Consider the following 21085-nt stretch of genomic DNA (forward strand, 5'->3'; position numbering starts at 1 on the left):
CAGCAGCTCAGATTTCAGCGGGGGTCATCTGTTCTGCTCTGTGTGTCTGAGAGGTTAAAGTTGACTCTGCTGAGGGTTACAGAGGGCTAGGCTACGTTTCCTGAGACACACACATATATAACATGCGAAAGACACATTATAGGTAGAAAAGGGTTTATTTATGTTTTTTATATTGTTGGTACAGTGAAAATGAAGCGTTTGTACATTTGTACAGAAATACCTTTGCATCTAAACATGCGAAAACTGCAAATGTTTGTTATTATTAGTATTATTATTATTTTGGGGGTTGGTTAATCAATGAATTGTTTTAGCTGTAAGTAATCTGTTTAATTGTGCATTTTTAATTCATTACCACAAACATTTTAGTAACTTTATTCTTGTTTTCCATTAAAAATGTCAGCAAAGTAAACTTGTAATTATTGTGTTCTTACTATATACTATATATATGGCATACAGTATTATTATTCGACTTAACCCTAACCCTTGTTTTAGCATTCTCACAAACGACAACACTTGCGGTAAATTTTAGCCCATAGACACTCTCTAAGTGGCTGTAATAGTTACAGGAAAATCTTGACAGTGACATGTTGGTGTGTCGGGAAAACAAAAGGACAGTGACACTAAAGTTACATAAGGCACAGAGTCTGTCTTTCTCTGTCAGTCTTTCTCACTCCCACTTGTTTTTTTTCCATTCGACCCCCACCTTTTTTTCTGTCCCTATGTACCTCTCCTATACAGGAACTGGCCAATTTCCTGAGCCTGTTTTTCCATTTTGCTTCCCTGTGCATGTATCTTTTACATGCATATGTTTCTGCGTTCCTCTGTGTGTGCCTGTTCGTCATCCCCCGTCTCTGACTGGCTCTCAGCTAACAGCTTAAAATGTCACAACTGTTTAATTTCACAAGAGCAAGCTTTTTGGAAAGTGACCTCATGCGCACGGTGCAGTTTGAGTCAGATCGCGACTTTTTCAGCTTGATGCTCTAACATCAAAAAACGTGTCTTTAGACGTTGTGTAAACACGTTATTGATAGACAGCAGTGCCGGTACATCTCAAGGTTTAAAGAAGGAATTCTCAAACTGTGGGAGACTCACGAAAAAGGAACTTATCCCAATTTATTTTTCCATGGATCGTCATTCTGTTTTTTTGTCCCAGGACAAGGTGGAAAAGATATGTAGTCATGGTTTCTTTGTATTTACCTACACGTGGCTAAAACCCGATTTAGGCTTCTGCAGGGAATTTACAGATCAATTTATGAAATAACCGGAAACCCCTCACTGCAACCTTATGTACCATCCAGTTGTTGCGGACTGCATTGGCCTGACGTGTAGTTAAATTTTTCATGGAAGTTTGGCGTACAGTTAAAAAGGGTTTCCGGTTACATCATGAGTTACAGTGTATATTTCCCACTGAAGTATAATTCAGGCATAAAGCAAGAAAGAAATACAGCAAAGAAATAACTAAGACAGGGTAAAACAAATGCCAGCAAGGTCTGTTTTGCATTGAGATCTGGTGACTCTGGAAGCAATTTGAATACAGTGAACTCACTGTCATGTTCAAGAAACAGTTTAAGATGACTTGAGCTTAGTGACATGGTGCGTTATCCTAAGGGAAGTAGCCATCAGAAGATGGTACACTGTGATCAAGGGTCAGCAACATGGTGTTTAAATGATGCTCAGCTGGTACTAAGAGGCCTGAAGTGTACCAAGAAAATACACCCTGACATCATTACTCTGTTGTTGATACAAGGCAGAAATTGTGTGAATTGTAGCCTCGGTTTCCTTTTCTTAACAGACAGGAGTGGCGCTCAGTGTGGTCTTCTGCTCCTGAAATGCTCTTCTGCATAGCTTGGCTGTTAAAGGTCATTTGAGTTACCGTTACCTTCTTATCAGACCAATTAGTATGCAGTTGAGCAGATATACCTAATGAAGTGGCCGGTGAGTTTATAAGCAAAGACGATTCAACCTTTTGTGAAAGATTATTTTGCGTGTCAGACAGAGATTTATTCCCATGGTGAGTTTTGGCATCTCGGAGTGAATGACTGAGTGCAGGTTGACATTTAATGTTCCCCAAATCAAGAAACAATCAAACAGGCAAAAACTGTTTTGTGCACTATGGCTTTCCACTTCAATGAGGGAATCCCAATAACCTCCAGATTTTATTGGCATATTTTGGGAAAGCAGCTTATACAGTTCAGTGGAAGAAAACTTTCTCAGTCGTCTTCATGCAGCGTTCCCGTTTTACACTCGATAGCATCGCACTACCTGTAATGGATGTTTGCTGGTTTTACTCTTTCCTCCCTCCCTCCACTTCCTCCTGGCCTTCAACACCATGGATCACTTTGCTGCAGAAAGACATTTTTCCACATCTAACTTAATGTCAAACCAATTTCTGTACTTCTGTCAAGGTAACTTTCTGCGCTGACATGTTGACAGCAATGTTTTCTAATATTCTTGGGTCAGGGTGTTCAGTCTCTTTCCTTTTCACTTTGAGTACTGAGGTGTGAAATACTTCATCCACAATGCTGTGCTTTGCTTAAATAAAAGCTGCGCACATAATGATAAAAACAGGTTATCTCATCAATTTTAGAGGTGTTAATGGTCAAAGCTCTCGCAAACATGTATTCAAAAAGCAACAAGCACTTTATGAAAAGTATGCAGAGGCCAATGAGTTTGGTGAACTTTGTACTCTGCAGATGAGTAAATATTTGATTTCAGACTGTAAAGCCTTGATACATCCAAATGGCAGATCTTGTGCAGAAATGCACTAGAAAAAAAAAACTCAAGTGAAGCTATTCTAGTAAAAGCATTTTTTTGGAAGGGTTTCATTAGACATTAGCATGAGTTGAACTGTCATATTTGTCACTGTGACCCCCTAATGGCCACTTGTCCAGCTGAAGCTGCGTGTCTTTGATCAGAGCTGACCGGCGTTCCCCTCTGGCTCCAAAACAGGCGGTTCACACAGAATAGCCTGTGTTTTTCCTATTCCGATTGGAGCTATTACTCCTCCACCTAATATTCATTTAGTGCCTGCTGTTTGTGTGTTTGTGTGCTTGCTGTGTTGTGTGTGTGTGGCCCATGCTGCCTCGGTTGATGAAGGAGATCCTTATTGCCCTCGGCACAGTGGCTCAAGGAAATCAATGTTTGATTTGCCGGGTACATGATAAAGGATTTAATGCTGAAATACACCCCCACCCTCTCATGGGCTGCTCGTGGTAAAGAAATCGCCTCGTTGAATGCATTTGTTCCTTTCGCTCTGTAAGCGGTAGTATTTGCTGCCTCTGTTCGTGCATGTATCTGTTTGTGAATGCGCTGGCGGGTAATAAGAAAGCTTTGATTGCCTGATGGGCCTTGTGTCCATTTGCTGGTGACTGCGAATACAAACATGTCTTTGTGTGTGTGTGCGTGCGTGCAAATGCAGTGTCCAGAGTGGTGTATAACCACTCCTGTGCTCCCTGCTCTTGGTGAATGTATCGACCAGACTCTGGAATGGAGAAATGCCTGCCCAGCACACAAAATCAATGGCTGCTGTTTTCTCCCCTCCAATGGCCTCCTGTTATCTGCAATGAATACAAAGCACATATTGTAGCACACAAGACAGACACTCATACACCTCATCTTTATGTCTGCTTCATTTTTCAATACTGCAGCGGGGTCACATACAAACCTACAGGAGATTGGGCAAAATTACAAGTCAGTTACACGTAATTGGAAGAAATATGGCTCTTGCTGTGTGTTTTCTCGTCCTGAGCGTGTTTGCCGCTGAGTCTTCAGTCACCTAACAAGACTTGAGTGAGACCTACACCGCCGCTGCTTTCACTGGACTCCAAAGTTTATTATTTTTGCTACTATATAAACTGTGCTCTGCCAGCAAATCAAACAAAGCAGCCAAGAGTGTGAATGAAACATCATCTGTCTTCCATTGTGTTGAGTAGCATTAGCAAAGTGGCCAACAAGTGTTTATTTAGTGAGCGGGCAGTCCATTTCAGTTCAGGCACGGGGATAAGATCAAGCCTATTTTCATTGTGCAAATGTGCTTCCCTCTAATTCTGTTTCTCTCACTCACTGTCCTAAACACTTTCTTTCTCACTCCCTGTCTCCCTGTCAGGGATTATAGGTGGTGGTGCTGGTGCTGGTGAAAGGAGGAGGAGGAAGAGTAGGAGGGGAGGTAGCAGATTAGTGGCGGTTGTCCAGTGGGTCCGTCTGTCTACCGTCAGAAAATAGAATTCATTTGTGTGATCCAGATGCTTATGCTCAGCTCTCTGCGTCTCTCTTTGTGTGTGTGTGTGTGTGTGTGTGTGTGGTAGTTGCTCAGTCAGAGGAGAGGATTGGCCGTTGGGCTGTTGGGGGGGCGGGGTGTTTGGTGGTGGAGGTGCAGGCTAGCTCACATCCGCTTTGGAGCTTTTGTACTGGCATCAAAGAGAATGGCCATGACCTGATGACTAGATCCCTTGTTTAACCACACTGACAGCATACAGTATAAACAGAAATGTGCACTGACACACTGTATGTGTTGAGCACATAGGTCCTATCCACTCCAACTATGGACTTCACTGCAATGCCAAAAAAAAAAAGCTAGAACACAGAAAAGGACAATTCAAAGTGGTTGGCCATTTAGGTTTCTAGAGGTAGGCAATATAGAGCACATGTTAGAGAAAACACACCTGGCTGGTCATGTGTGGCCACACACTCACTATTTAACAATGGTACGGCCAGTAGAAAACCAAGCTGCAACCTCTAAATCGCTAAGGGCTGCAGTTCCTTTAATGGCCACTTGAGGTTGACTCGAAAAGCAAGTCAGTCCCCACAGAGTGTTACGTTCAAATGAACTAAAAAGCATGTTTACAGTTTGAACCTCTGTTTCCTCCTTTTTAAAAACTGTATGACGGGGTAGCTTTAAAGCTTTAAAGTCAGGGGTGTGGCTGCTTTGGCATAGAGGTGTATTGACACAGGGAGCTAAAGCTGGCAGGTGTCTACTAGGCTTCACCTCCACTAATTCCACCCATTGAACCAGACATCTCCATTGTGTTTGTGATGTTGGCGCTTTTGGATGCAGGAATAATATGTCTGGCTTGCATGGTGCAGCCTAGTGTGTCTTTTGTCCTGTCTTCCTCCCCTTATTCCCAACAGGTCGTGGCAGATGCCTGCCCTTCCTTCAGCTTGTTTCGGCAGGAGGTTTCTTCCTGTTAAAAGGGAGTTTTTTTCCCCACTGTCACCGAGTGCTTGCTCATAGAAGCTCGTCTGATTATTGGGGTTTCTCTGTATTGTTTTAGGGTCTCCACCTTACAGTATAAAGAGCTTTGAGGCTGCTCTTGTGATTTGAATTGAATCTAAGAAAGTGAATGAAATTCTGTAAATTTATTAGTCCATTAATAAGCAGACTTGCGTATCAGTGGGTCACACCCATGCAATTTATAAATGTAGCTCACTAACCAGGCTTATATTCAAATGAAAAAGCATTTTCGGTGTTACAAAAATGGTTATTTCCCATATCTTGTATAAAACAGTATCAAATTATCCTTATCTCTGATACTCCACCCGGCCCTAAAAGGTTTCTGAGACTGGATGTAATGTGCATTCATTGTTAGTGGACCCAGGGGAGAGAATGGACAATGATTGGGAGAGCAGGTGGGGCTGTATAAACATTATATGGGTTACTACAGAGGGGGTTTTCTGTTTTGGCTGGCTGCTTCATGCATCCAGAGTAGGAGCAGGGTTGATGGATGGATCCAGACCGGAGATCTCATGGAGGGCTTCAGAGCAGGATACTGGGGGAGGTCTGTGGGGTCTCCGAAGAAGTGTGGGGTTGGGGTTGCTTTCATTTTTCAAACCCCTCTCCACCTGCCGCCTCTCTTCTCTGTCTTCTATCCTCTCTTTGCCGCCCCTCTTTAGTCCCCCGCACTGTGCCTAACTATTTTTTTGTTCCATGTCCAAGTGGAGTCCTCTACTGGTTGCTGCCCTTTCACAGTCATTGCAGCATGCTCCCTCCCAAACATCAATCTGGGATGTGTTTAATGCTATTATGAGGTGGCAGCCCAGGCAGCGTGCCCTCCAACAAGGAGAGATGGACTCGTGCCGGGGTTAAACACGACTTAGTTTTCTTAATTCACTTAAACTCGGGTGCTTCTGCTCTCTGCCACCAAGCTCTTAACTTCCTGGTCGGCGCAGCCCTCTAATGCCCGCCTGACACAGCTGTAAAGCGAAGCACTGCTCGTTTTGTTGCTTTGAGGTCAGTGCGAACATTACGAGGTGCTTTGACAGGTCAGAAGTCTTGGCTGGTGTTGGTGTGTGTTTTATTCCCTAACTGTACTTTCCAGCAGCGCCTGGGTGAGCAGAGTTGGCATCTAATTTGCTGGCTTACAGGCAGCGAGTTTGAATGGGATGATCAACTAGTTACTGATGAGATTCAGTCACCAAATCCATAATCCTGTCCGTCTTATAATAACAGGAATAAGAACAGCAGACCTTTGAGTTTGCCTTCATGTGCGGAAAAAATAAAACTTGAAGCTTACAGCAAAAAATAATATTCATTGATCTATTTTTAATTGAATCTTTCTCAGGAACATTGATTTGGACAAGAAATAAATTTTTTAATTACTGCTGTGGTGCTACAGGAGACACAGCAAATCACATGCCAACATATATCTAACACAAAAAGCGTGCCGCGGAGTCTGTATCTGTATTTCTTTCTTTCTGGCACGACAAACTGAATGGAGCAAAAGTGTAATATCTCTGTCTCCCCTGAGCAAACACTCCATATAAACATCAACATTTCATAGCATTTCTGTGTCATGTGTGTCTTGCTTATATATTAAATGAGCAACAGTGTGTGCTCATTAAAAATGCATGCTTCACATTGGGCATAGGAGACCAATTATCCCACCTAGTTCCTTTACAATGGCTCATAATAAAAGGCCCCTGCAGTGGGCCACTCCCTGATAGCTTCACCGCCTCAACCGCTCTCACCCCTCACCTCGCCTTCCCTCTCTTCTCCTCTCTTTTCCTCCCTTCCTATCTCCCACTCCAGCTGCCTGTTGTCTTCACACCAGATCATCAGTAAACAGGCTTTTCACTGGATTTGATGGAGTGCGGTGTTTTGATCTGTCGGGATTTGGTGTGTGTGCGCTGCAGGTGGCAGCGGACAATGGTATTACAGACAGAGGCAGACATTTGAGCGCACGCAGAACACACCTGATGGCACACATGCATGCATGCACACACACACACACGTGCACGGGCTCACATGTGTAAACATACACAGTAGATGAGACTGTTAAGGTGCGTGTCGTTGCCATCGTGCTTTCTGACAGGAGTGCCTTAAGAAGATCAGAGCGCCTGTGGCACGGAGGCTGTTTCCCGCCACATGCTGTACATCAAATACAAACGCATGTGGGAAGCAACTGCATCACTGGAGCACTTTAAAGCCCCCATACTGACAGCCTGTTCATCAAAAGACTGCCATTATTGTATACATATGGAATTGTATAATTTCCCTGCCTCATATTTGTTCGTGCATTTGTATGTGCGTGGCTGGCAGTGTACTCTTTGAGGATCAAACGCGGCTAGTTTTACTTCACAACAGGAGAAGAAAGAAGGCAATGTGATGGAGTTTCTGCAGCTGATGCTTCGGTTTGTTTAAATGTATACCTCAACACACATGGCAGGCTGTCACAACCTTCTCTGCACTTCAAACGGATGAGCTGATGGCTGATGCGTCTCCGTAAAGGAAGCTAGCTGGCCCCGCAGAGTGCTGAAAACAGCGTTAGCGCTGAAACGATTAGTCTATTAATCACCTCAAAGGACAGAACATTAAGCAATAAAAGTTTTGATAATCAATTAATCATTAAAGTAATCTGTCAAGCAACAAAAAAAGAAACATTTCTAACATTCACTGGTTCTAGACGAGACTTTTCATGCTTTTAGAGGCCGTTATGAAGATGTCATCACCAAAACCAGGTACTGGGAGCCAGAGGGACGTTGTGATTTTTAATGCCTGAAGGCAACTGTGAAAATGGAGGGAGTGCCAGTCATGCTAAAAGGGGGCTTTTAATTTAAAAAAACAAAAAAAACAAACAAAAAACTGAAAATCAACAGTGAAAATAATTATTAGTTAGCCCTAACCCCTACTTCGGTGTAGCGTGCCATTTTAATTGGCGACAAAACCTGTCAAGGCCAAGAGCCCGATTTTATTTGATATGCTCCCTGGATGAGGAAACCCCTCCTTCGCTCCCCGTAGACGCTGTTAAAATCAGACTGACTTCATTAATAGTCTGATCTGGATGTAATTAAGAACGAGCAGAGGGCGGCCGGCAGAGAGACGGCAAGTGAGAAGCAGAGTTTTCGTTTCTTTTTTTTCCCTTTTTTTGGATCCTTCTGTCGACTGTGTTGACAGGTCAGGTAGAGATGAGTAGGTCAGGAGATGGATTGTGATGGAGCTTGACCCGAGTTGTGTCGTGCTCTTGTCACAGCTTCATGTGAGAGGCCTGTTAGAGCTGGTAAACACTGGGAGCTGCTGGGCTATCACTTTGTTCTGAGATGTTTTGGCTCATTTGTCTGTGATTAGTCTGCTCGCCTGCCTTTGTTTTGCAAGTGTGGATTATCTGAAACACCCCCCTACCCGTCCTTCTGCACACGCACACGCACACCAGTTCTTCTGTGCTCGTGTTTACACGGCGCTGGGTGGAAAACATAAATTGGAGACAGAGCGTTCCCCGTCTGCGCGGCTTGGAATGGGGTTTGGACTCGGAAAGCTGGCTTTCCTCTCAGGAAGTGTTGTTGCTCACCACTCTCCATAAACACTGGAAAAGAGACCCAAAGAAAATGTCCCAGACTCACTATTTCCACTGTAAACACACAGACATACACACAGACATATACTGCTCCCATTTTTCGCTTTCTCGCATATATGTCTTTCCCGAGCAGAAGGCTTCACATGTCTGGAGCGTGCGAACCAGAAACCCGACCTATGCGTATAAGCTGCTTCAGATTTGTAATTTATGACCGTTATATTTCAGGCGTTGCAAAGGCCAAACAGTGCTTATAAACACAAACAACAAGGAGCTAGAGAGACAAAACATTGCGTTATAGAGGTTTCAGGACTCATGCAATGTTTTTTATTTATTTATTGCAAAACAGTTGGCAATAGGGAGAATGCACTGCAAGGAAAAAAGAAAGAAATCAACAAACCAGGATTTGCTTTGTTTACGTTGCACCCCTGGGTGAAAATGCCAGCATGCTCCAACTGAATTACCTCTTAAAGGAGCGTAAATGTTACTTTTCAGCGTTAACAAGTTGTTGGATTGCAGCTCCCCTTGTGTGCTCTGTGAAGTTAATAAATCTGCATCAGTGAGAAAAGGAAAGAAAGAAAGCTCTTTCCATCAATTTTATGGCATTTATTCCCGCACTGGAGCATTATGCTTTAAAAAATATATCATCGCTAAGCCCCCCACTCCTTTAAAAACAAAAACAAAACTTGAAATGTTCACAGTTTGTCATTGTCACAGCTTGGATTTGACAACAGGGAGCAGGACTCTGTAATCTGTCACTGACAAGTTAGCTCCTGTGACTTCATTGCAGTTTTTTCTTTTTTTTTAAAGAATCAGCAATATACCATAACAACCTGTAAAGCTTTTTTTAACATGTAGAGGATTAGATGATGCGCTTTTTCACAGTTCCAACCATTTGCTGCTATTATCGCTTTAACACCCATCTGGCTCCCAGCACCCTAACCTGCCTGTGCACAAGCCTGTAGCAGCAGAACAAGGGAGTGTCGTGGAGAGAGAGAGAGAGAGAGAGAGAGAGAGAGAGAGGTTAGAAACCCTCTTTTTTTATTACATTTCCTCCGCAGTGAAAGAGGAGGCAAGATGGACACTCCATATCTCCCCGCTGCACCAGAAAACTCATCTAAATGGAAAACACATTGTCTTCATTATTTTGCGAGAGCTGAAAGAACGGGGTTGTCATGGTAACAGCCATCTGAGTGAGCGCAAGCGGGCGGCCGAGGGGCTGGTTTTAGGGCCAGAGGAATGGAGAAAGAGAGAGAGAGGAAAAAAGAGGAGGAGGAGGTGGAGGGAGGGAGGGGTGGAGGAAACAAGGAGTCAGGAGAGGGGAGGAGGTTTGGTGGGAAGAGAGGAGAGATGAAGAGGGTGGAGATCAAAGGAAGACAATAGAGATGGAGGGAAGGAAAATAGGAAATTGTGGGGTTAAAGACACAGAGAGGAGGAAAGAGAGCAGCGGGTGTGATGGAGAGAAGACCGAGGAAAGGAGGGGAGGGTTTGTGAGAGGAGCCAGACAGTGCAAATGGCCAGTTAGTGGCTCTGGGAGAGCAGCTCAGAGGCCCTTATTAATTTCAAGGGGGCAGCAAGATGGCAAGATTTAAAAACTTAGGAAACCTCGCCACAGCCCCGCTGGTGCGTGCCACAGTGTGTGTCTGCGCATGGGAGCGCATGCACAGTCGAGAGAAAAAAGGGGGCTCATATTCGAGGAGCGGGTAACCGTCGGGTTGAGATTACAGTCTCCTGCCACTTCAACTCAGCCGGCGCCCCCGCTGGTGATCGACAACCTGCTCGCCGGCGTCTTTATTAGTTGCTCCCTGAGAACAGCCCCTGGCAGCAGCAAGCCCAACACCAACGCCCTTCATCAAATATTTACCCCGTCTGAATCTACAACATGCACCAAGGCCACATCAAATAAAACCAAGTGCCAAGGCGATATCTAATCCAGTCCAATCCCTCTCCTTGTCAACTTCATTCTCTTCCCTTTTCTGATGCTGGGTGGCTTTTCCTGATGCGACTGTCAGTTTAGCATCAGCTCGAGGATTAGAGAAGGAGACCTAGATGATTGTTTATTCAAGTTGCTCCTCTGTTTTATAGCCACTGGCATAGATATGACTGAGGCCTGACACAACATCATTTTGGCAGCCGTCGGGTGATTAAGGAAATTAAAGTAAAAGCTTAAGTCTTTGTCGTGTAAATACTTCCCCCTGGGGTATTTGGATTGGCTTTAACATCCATTAGGATTTGACATACAACCTCTTCAAAGGAACAGTATCATTATCGTTATTGTTTGCGGTTCAAAAATGGGACGGAACTGAGAAACCAAAGGACTGTCAGATAGATTTATTTATTGCAGATGAAGCCATCATCACTTTTGGTAAATGCCTCTCCGCTGTTGTCCGTGATGCATTGCGTTTTCGGGGGGGGGGGGGGGGGGGGGGGGTGTCAGTCATGTGGCTGGGGTAGGGTATTTTTCTTCACAAAAGCATCCAGATCCATTGGCGATAGAGTCCCGGGAGCTTCGCGGGATTTCTCAGCGCATGGGGGAAATTATGTTTGTCTTTTTCTCTCATCGGTTCCCTCCAGATGTGCAGTCGTGGTCAAAGGGAGGGACGAGGGCTGCGGCTTGTGATTGACCAGCACTTAGAGAAAGAGACAAGCGCGCTCTCGGTCGACTGTTTGGCTGCTCTGGCTGGCCAGCTGTGTGGCTGCCTGTAGGTCTTAGTGATTCATGTCACACTGTAATTGGTTTACCTGCTCCCTGTGTGTCTGCGCTCTGAGAGGACCAAAACAAATTACCCAAGGATGACCTCTCGCCATCTCCCTCTCTCTCTCTGCTGCTCTTCAAGCCCCCCCCCCCCCTTCTCTCCCTGCTTGCCTCACCCTGCCTCCCGCTCCATGTAATATGTTGTGTGAGTGTTTTCCGTCTCCCCCTTTCTTCCCATCCATTTGTCACGTCCTCCTGAGCTCTTTCTACATATACCTTGAATCTCACAAGCGAAGTCACAGCAGAATATGATTCTTTCATAGGAAAAAATGTACACACATTTAAAGCCTCTCGAGGTTTGGTGCCGTTTGCTTATGAGCGTGCCCGCTATGTCACACATCACCACATGTTACGCACACATGCATGCGTGAAGATAAGCTGATGTGATGCACTTGAGATGACAAATAAACACACGCACACCGCGGTTGGAGTGCTTTGTAGCTCCGAAAGAGTGTTTTGTAAATGCTGCAGTGAAGCACATTAGCCTTTCAGTGCTGTTTTTTTTTTTTTTTTTGCGCTCATTGTGCCAAATAATACCTGTGTGGATTGTCCCTTCAGTGAATGAAACTGGTGCTCTGTGTACACCATTAGGCTGTTTCATTTTCACAGCGAGCAGATGTTTTGTGTTGTTTGCTCCTCTCGCTCTCGCACGGCAGTGAGCAAACTTTCAAAGAACAAGATGAATGCGCTCTCCCATCTACCCGTGCAGGCAGGTCTCGCTATCTCTAAGGTTATTTAGCGGTCTCTGTAAAAATCCTCTGTCAAAGGATTTCACTCAGAGCTTGAAAAAGTGATTTGTTTGGGTTTGTTGCATCTCTGATACACACTGTTCTCGTATGGGAGGCCCTGGTGCATGTACTGGTAAACATCAAGTCTTGTTTGAGTGTCCTTGAACAAGTCCTTTATTCTGTGCCGACTCCAGGCAATGCTCGGCTATAGACACGGCAGTCGGAAAATCAATAAGGATTCTGTAGCTTTTTTAGATTAACATTAGAATATCTTAGCTGTTTATTTATTGCTGGATAGCAGCAACACATGCCAAGAACAAGTCATTATAAATTATAGTACCTGTAATCTGATGAAGGCATGTGAACTTCAGTGACCAATAATTGCCAATTTTTCTTTTCTTTCTTTCTTTCTTTTTTTTTATAGGTATTTTCACAAAATACCTAAAGGTAAAAAAAATGCCTTTTTACCTAAAAAAAGGCTTTTGATGAAGACAGGACCTTTAGTAATTAGTAATGTTAATGATTTGTGGTAACTGAATGAGAAAGGGAGTACTTGGTACTCTGTACTGTACTGTTATTACTGTGGTTTTATTTTGGAGCTGAAAAAATTTGCACTTGTAAAGGTGGCAAAAACTACAGTTCCTTGAATGTCCGCAAGGGGGCTCCCGTGTTAGAATTTTTTTTTGTTTAAAATGCACAATTTTGTTAACTACCGCCCTCCCATAAAGCTAGGTAATGTTTTATCTATAACACCCCTGTTTGTATAAAGACTATAAAGACTTATGTCTTCTTTGGCAATATGCTAGTAAAAGAAGCTTTAAGTACGCTCTGGTAAGTAAATTTTTAAGCCTTTTTTTTACTAGCTAAAATTATATTAATAAAAATATTATCGAGCTTTCTGTTTTTTCCACTTATCAAAATCAGAGTTGTTGTTGGGCTGGAGCATATGCTAGTTATAGGTGGGAGGGGGTACCCCTGGAATAGGTTGGCAGTCTTAGCACAGGGCTAACACACCTAGCCAGCTAGCTAGCCAGACCTAGCATTACTCTTTTGTCAAAATAGCATCATATTGTGTTTAAAATAAATTAATAAATACAAAGGCAACGTGGGTATGGGTTAGAATGTAAAATTACATGCAAAGGTTAGTCCACATGTTTATAGTTTAACTTCCGGAGATTTAAAAAATATTATTTATGGTTTAAAGGCTTTGCCCACAGGGATAAACAAAGGATGTTCAGCAGAAGCTGGAGCACAGTGGGGCATTTTGTTCCACTATGTGCAAAGAGGTTGGACTGCGAGCTTTTTTTTGTAAGATTGTGCATTTGGAGTGTCTGAGACAAGGGGAGTGGAGGGCAGGCTGGCACAGATATATTTTTGCTCTCCCTAATGACACCAATACCATTTCATGGCTTAGTGAGCAGATTGAATCACACTCACTCTTTGTAAGTCTCACCCTCTGCCCCTGTCTCTCTGTTTCTCCTTCCTGCACACACTTCATCACTCTCTCCTCACACAGACATATCACATGCGCATTCATATGCTACCGTACACTGATGTGTTACACTCACCCTGGTGGATGTTGTTTAATTGCATTTGGGTCAGCAGTTTGCCAGTGCTGGACATGGAATTTGTCAGTTTACCCATTCAGCAGCCACAGGGGGCAGTGTGTGAGCTAACAGCTCTGCTGGAGTCAGGCCCATAAGGTTAGCTTTACACAAGCCTGTCAGACTGCACTGTCAATCACTCTCCTCTCCTCTCCTCTCCTCTCCTCTCCTCTCCTCTCCTCTCCTCTCCTCTCCTCTCCTCTCACACATTCCTAAAAACATACTAAACTTCCATTATCCCACTTAATAAACTTCAGACTCGCCTCTGAAGTCCTGAAGGCTACACACACTGTCATAATGTTACACATACACACACACATATGCTCAATTGCTTCGTCTCTTTTGCATCTCTAGTGATAGAATCTCGCCTTTGGTGACAGTGGAAAATCATATGTGGCAGCCAGGACATACAATCTCCCCCAGTTGGTATTTTTAGTCCTCAGGAACTGGAACTGGAACATTGTATGGAATAAGGAGTTCATTCATTCATCATGTGATGCTCAAAGCTCTGTTCTGCTCATGGATGACCTGATTTTTGTATCTCATGGTTAGATAAATGGCCTTTCCTTATTATTCCAGTATAGACAATACAAATGTAAACCTAGCTGGACCTGGATAATAATGTTGTGCTATTATGTTAAAATATGGGATTAGGTGTAATTGAGCATTTAGCTTTATAGTTATCAGGTGGTAGAGCTCAACTTGCAACCCAGGATTTGTCCACTGTAATGCTGTCAAAGCGCAAGCGCAAGTATGACAAAACATACTTTTATTTGCACATGCAGCACACGGAGAGCATGTGCAAATCAGAATCAGAATCAGAATACTTTATTGATCCCTGGGGGAAATTATTTTTTGTTACAGTGCTCCATTTTAAACCAACATTAAGACAAGACAGACAATACGCTAACTAAGAATAGTACAATATATACATATACATACATACATACATACATACATAAGTCACTTATAAATAAATATTTGGAAAAGAAACATGTGTAGCTGTAGCAGCAAACAGTGTGTTAAGTGGATGCGTTGTACAGGGAGATGGCCACAGGCAGGAATGATTTCCTGTGTCGTTCAGTGGTGCTTTTCGGTAATCTCAGTCTCTCACTGAACGAGCTCCTGTGACTGACCAGCATGTCATGGAGTGGGTGGGAGGTGTTATCCAACATTGTCTTTATCTTGGACAGCATCCGCCTCTCCGACACCACCTTGAGGGAGTCCAGCTCCATCCCCACAACATTGCTGGCCTTACGGATCAGTTTATTAAGTCTGTTGGCATCTGCGACCCTCAGCCTGCTCCCCCAGCATGCAACAGCATAGAGGATCGCACTGGCCACAACAGACTCATAGAAAATCCTCAGCATTTTCTGGCAGATGCTGAAGGACCTCAGTCGCCTCAAAAAATAGAGACGACTCTGGCCCTTCCTGTAAAGTGCTGTGGTGTTTTTAGCCCAGTCCAGTTTATTGTCAATGTGTACTCCAAGGTATTTATAGTCCTCCACAATGTCAACACTGACCCCCTGGATTGAAACAGGGGTCAAGTGTTTCCTGGTCTTCCTGAAGTCCACGATCAGTTCCTTGGTCTTTGCCACGTTGAGCTGCAGATGATTCTGCTCACACCACGTGACAAAGGAGTCGACCACAGCCCGGTACTCTGTCTCATCATCCCTGCTGATGCATCCAACCACCGCAGAGTCATCAGAAAACTTCTGAAGATGGCAGGTCTCTGTGCAGTGGCTGAAGTCTGTGGTGTAGAGGCTGAAGAGGAAGGGGGAGAGGACAGTCCCCTGTGGTGCCCCTGTGTTGCTAATCACCTTGTCAGACACACACTGTGGGAGACGTACATATTGTGGTCTTCCTGTCAGGTAATCAACAATCCAGGACACCAGAGAAGCATCCACCTGCATCGCTGCTAACTTATCACCCAGGAGGGTCGGCCTGATGGTGTTGAAAGCACTGGAAAAGTCAAAAAACATGACCCTCACAGTGCTCGCCGGCTGGTCCAGATGGGTGTAGACACGATTGAGCAGGTAGATGATGGCGTCCTCTGTTCCGAGACGAGGCTGATAAGCGAACTGAAGGGGATCCAGATGTGGTCTTACTATGGGTCGCAGCTGGTCCAGGATGAGCCTTTCCAGGGTCTTCATGATGTGGGAGGTCAGTGCCACGGGCCTGTAATCCTGGGGGCCACTGGGACGAGGCGTCTTTGGTACAGGGACGAGGCATGATGTCTTCCACATCACCGGGACCCTCTGCAGACTCAGACTCAGCATAAACAGTTTATGAAAGACTCCACACAGCTGGGGGGCACAGGTCTTGAGGACAAGGGGACTCACTCCGTCTGGTCCAGCAGACTTGCCTGAGTGAAGTCTCCTCATTTGCATCTCAACCTGGTATTGAGTGAAGGTGATGGGTGGGGGAGGGGTGTCAGGAATCTCACAGGAGGCAACATGTGAAGAGAGAGGCTGGCACAGTGGTGTGGCTCTGGATTCCAGGCTGACTGCAGGTGAGGTTGTGGGGGTGGGAGCAGACACTGTGGTGTCGAATCTATTGAAAAACAGATTCAACTCGTCGGCTCTATTCTCACCTCCCTCAGCTCCCCTGCTGTTGGTTGGCCTGAATCCAGTGATGGTCTTCATGCCCCTCCACACCTCTCTCATGCTGTTCTGCTGGAGTTTCCACTCCAGCTTCCTCCTGTAATTGTCCTTAGCCTCTCTGATCTTGTCCTTTAGTAACACCTGGATCTTCCTCATAAATAAATGTCTTTGGCCATTTTGTTGCATACTAACTCCCCAGGGAGCCTCGAAACTCTCCTCTCCAGGTTTCTCTTTGTTTACAGGTGATGCATAGAGAATTTATCAGAACTTTTCCCCTGAAAATAGATTTCTGATGTGGCTGAAACGTTAGAGAGCTAAGAAGCTCACAAGCTCCACAAAGCTGAATGGAACTACAAAGTCAGTGGATAATTATCTGTGAATTTCTCTCAGCGGGGGAATATCTTTCACAGACAAAACTATATTTGACCCATTGTTAATACAGAACATTTCATTAAATATTTTGTTTTCCTAGTTGGTTCTGAAAGTGGTAAAACATTAAAGATAGCAAAGCTTTGTAGAATTATCTCACTACTGGCTTTGTGTTACTTATATTTCTAAACTTGTCCTGGTAGAGCTGAAATAATCATAAGTTTAACCACCTGTCGACACTGCTTTAGTGCTTTGTGCTGTGCAGAGGTCTTGAGATCTTTTTTTGGCTTCCAAGAAGTCATTTTTTGTGATTTTTTTTTAAAGACAGTATCAAACCTCCAGGCTTTCTGAAGGTCTTCCAAAGTTTTTCTTTGGTCATTTGCTGGTCCTTGTACCTGACCATTTTTAACACTGACCGATGAATCATTCAAGCATAAGAACAGCACCCAACTCAAGGGGTGAACCAGTGTTGTGGCTACATATAAGACACAGCTTCTGAGAAAAAAATTAAATTGTTTCTCTAGGCATTTTGTTACAAAAAAACACCAAATACACTATTTTTGGTGATTCTCAAAACTTGGCATATCTCTGCATTTAACAAAATTGAGGAAACTGGACAAATAGAGGAGAAAAGAAGAAGTGGCAGGTCTAAAAAAAAAAAAAAAAGTACCTTCAAGTCAAATCGAGCAAAGACTTGACACAGGACCTGAGATCATCTGGTCCTTGAGTTGATTAATCTACTGTTGACAGAAGCCTCATCAGAAATGGTCTCAGTGGAAGGATGGCTGTCATTCATAAGCAGGAAGCAGAGAGAAAAGTCTTATGGAGTGAAATCGTACCTAAAAGAGTTCAGGTTGTGTTGAAGAATAAAGGTGATCATAACAAATATTGACTTTCAAGCCTGTTAGAAGTGTACAAATTCAATCTCCGTGTATGTTTGCCAGTGTTTCAATAAACTGCTGTGCCTATTTCCTATTTTCCAATCAATATATAAATGGCTTGAGACCTTTGCACAGTACTGCAACTCATGAAAAGTTATTTTTCACCTTATAAACAGAAAAATAAATCTAATCTAAAAATAAATTTAAAAGGTAACTAATTGTAACAGCTGTCCTCACCATGACTGTGTTAATTAAAATTAACTTAAAAGATTATAGGATTCAGTTCTCCGTTCACTTAGCACATGGTGCTCCGTTTTTGAACTTACATATAGAGTGGTGAAATAATCGTCTGTTCCCGGGGGTATCTGGTGGTGCATACCTGTAATATTCCACAACAGAAGCTCCATATTTATAGACGGCAGCAGAGCCGCTCGCATATCCCCACATCACAGCTGTTTGCATTGCAGTGTTGGGTGTCACATAGCTGCCCGGTGCTCCTGTGGTTGTCACATTAAAACAGAAGATAAACAAACAGCAACATTTAGAGTTTATTTTTTCCACCCCTGGGACAAGTCGTTTCACATTTTTATAGAGGCTGGTGGTTGTGATGGTGTAGAGGGTTTGAGTTTTATAAAGCCCAGAGGGAGCGATATGACTAATAGTTGGCTTTGCTGAGAGGGAAAAGGAGAAGGGTAGAGATTAGCGGAGGAGAGGATTAGCAGGGAGTCAACAAAATAGACAGAAACAAGGCAGAAAAACAAAGATATGAAGATGCAAGGAGGTTTGTAAAGAAAAAAATGAAGAAAGCTGACAACAAAATGGAGTGGACTGGAGAATATAAAGAAAATAGCTGCTGTATGGCATTGTGAGTTTGCCACTAAAGATAATAACGTGTATGTGTGAGAGAGAGAGAAATGGCTGGTGGCTTTTTTACAGACATACTGAGAGCAGAGATTGTGGGAGGGAGAGGTAAAGAGAGGCCATCACAGCTGAGTGGTGTTGATTGGCCTGTTTGAAAACACATGAACTGCACACAGGGAGAGAAAGAGAGGGAGAGAAGCTCAGTGCACTGGGATAAAGTGTCGCTCTGTGCCGTGCCACGCTGCAGCCCAAACCACATTAGAGCAAATGAATCCATTCCACCTCCTGTTATGGCAGCTCCCACACGGGGCCCCGGGAAGGAGGAGGGAGGGAGGGAGTGAGGGAGGAAAGAAGAGTGGCAGGAGGGTTGAGATATGAGGGATGGGGAGAAGAAAATGATAGAATGGAAAATGGAAGGTGATGTAAGGGACTCGCATGCTGGGTGGCTCTAATGATGTCTTGGGGGGCTGTAGGAGAGGAGAGCGAAAAGAAAATCTGTGGCCATATGACTGAAGATGAAGAGGAGGAGTGAAGATCCCCCGCTGAGTCCAGAGAACTGAGTTCTCCTTTTCAAAATGAAGTTGATCACTGGTCAGACTTCATCAGATTGCTCTTTTTTTTGTCATTGTTCAGAACTCCCCTCTGCACTTCACCTACAGCATAGATTCAGCATTAAAGCAGTATATAATTTTCCACGTGGTTATGTAAAAGCCCTTCATTATTTTGAAATAGACCCGTCCCGAGGCACCGTGAAACCTTTTCCGACTTCAACTTTAAAAACCGTTAAAGAAATTTCAAGGAAGCGGCGACAGCATGTTGCACTTACAGCTTGCGTAGCTGCACAAGTTTGGGTCCTCAATAAGGCAGATAATTTTACATCGCTATTATTTATCAACAGGCTATAATTAAGAACTAATAAAATAAATTATAAGGTCCTGCTATACTCCCACAAAGAGTTTATTTTGCACATGAATCTTTTCATTCGTCATCTCATTTACATCCTTTTGTCTAAAGTACAAAAGCGAATTGTAAGGACCCAACTGCCGACCTGCAGTGACTGACAGAAACAATGCAGCCTTTGTAAAGATGATGAGCAAGTCATCAAAAAGTCATATGGGATTATGAGTAATGCTCTGTGACCACAGAGTTAAAGCTAACTTTGGACCTATTATTATGTATTACTGGCACGCTATGAACCTATAACATATTTAAATGTGCTTTTAGCACGTTTAGTTGTTTTTTAAGTGTGTGTGAACAGATTATTTAAGTGAGTGTCAGATTGGCCCTCGAGGGAGCAAAGGGGCCCGTTCTTTCATCAGTGCACAGCACACAGCTTCTACAGTTTTAGTTTGTAACGTCAGCTGATGTCTGCACAGGTAATTTTGCATTCATTAGCATCTCACTGCTTGCGCATTGATTTTGGAGAATACTGTGATTGACCTATCAAGGCGCCGATTGCAACCATATCATCCAACCCTGCTCCTAATGTATTCCCATGCAATGCATAGCACTGCGATGTGTCACAAGCTCCTGCACAGCTGCCTCCGTGTAACGACCGATCACATTCACAAAGCTCGCTGCACTTGACAAAGGTGGTAGTCATTTGTCTGAAATGAGAAATCACTCGCGCTATGAGCGATCGTACGCTGTGTCTGTGCACGTGCGTGCTGCTGCTGTTGATAATGAAGAGATCATTTCAACACTCTTTTTTTTGTTTCTCTCCGTCTCTTCTCTCCACCGAGCCTAGCCCTTCTTTCCCTCTTCCTGCCATTCTTCAGGGCCTTTCATATCACTGCGCTTTTGTTTAGGATTGCTTATTTCTTGCCCCGTTTCTCCCAGCTCGTTTTCGCTCAGAAACAGAAAGAGAAGGAGGGAAACAACAAAAAAAAAGAACACAAGCTTCCTTGGATGTTAGCACTGCTTATATTTTGCTCTTACTCTGCACTGATTCATAGCAGCATCCTCCCACTGCTTTTTTGTAGAGAGGTCGTAATATGCACATCGTAATTGGATGTGTAATGCTTTCCTTTGCACCTCGGGTAAGCAGTGCTGACTGTTGCTGATTAAGATGTTGGGAAGACAATAAAGATTAAGCAGGTCTGTCTGTGGCTTGTGCATGCTCAAACAATGATGGAAGTTGCCCAAAAACAGAAAAATATAACTCTGGAAAGGAGGGGGGAAAAAGTCAGCTGCTACACTAAGACACACACATAAGGTTTTTTTTTCCAGCCTAATCAGTGAATCTGTGGAAAACTGAGAGCAGAGATTTCAACATTTTGCGGTAAAACATTTAGCTTCCCCTCCCAGTGATCAGATAACAGATTAGCGTGTTTCGTTTTGAAAGTACAGGAGGAGGAGTGAGGATGTGGGGCAACTGGGAGATGTTCTGCTCCGTCTACAATGGAGCATCATCTGTTACGCAACACATTACACGGGCGTGTGCTGCTGGGTGGTCTGACAGCGCGGACGGTCGGTCAGTCAGGTGAATTGGCTTCTAGTCT

The 21085-nt window shown here is 43.9% G+C and overlaps 1 protein-coding gene across 3 annotated transcripts in view; it reads left to right on the top strand.

Moving 5' to 3' along the window:
* Positions 1–21085, top strand: part of zmiz1a (zinc finger, MIZ-type containing 1a) — a 111341-nt gene that overhangs the window by 54316 nt on the left and 35940 nt on the right. The window lies entirely within an intron of this gene.

The sequence above is a fragment of the Rhamphochromis sp. 'chilingali' genome, assembly GCF_963969265.1.
Source record: "Rhamphochromis sp. 'chilingali' genome assembly, chromosome: 20".
Classification (NCBI taxonomy): Eukaryota; Metazoa; Chordata; class Actinopteri; order Cichliformes; family Cichlidae; genus Rhamphochromis; species Rhamphochromis sp. 'chilingali'.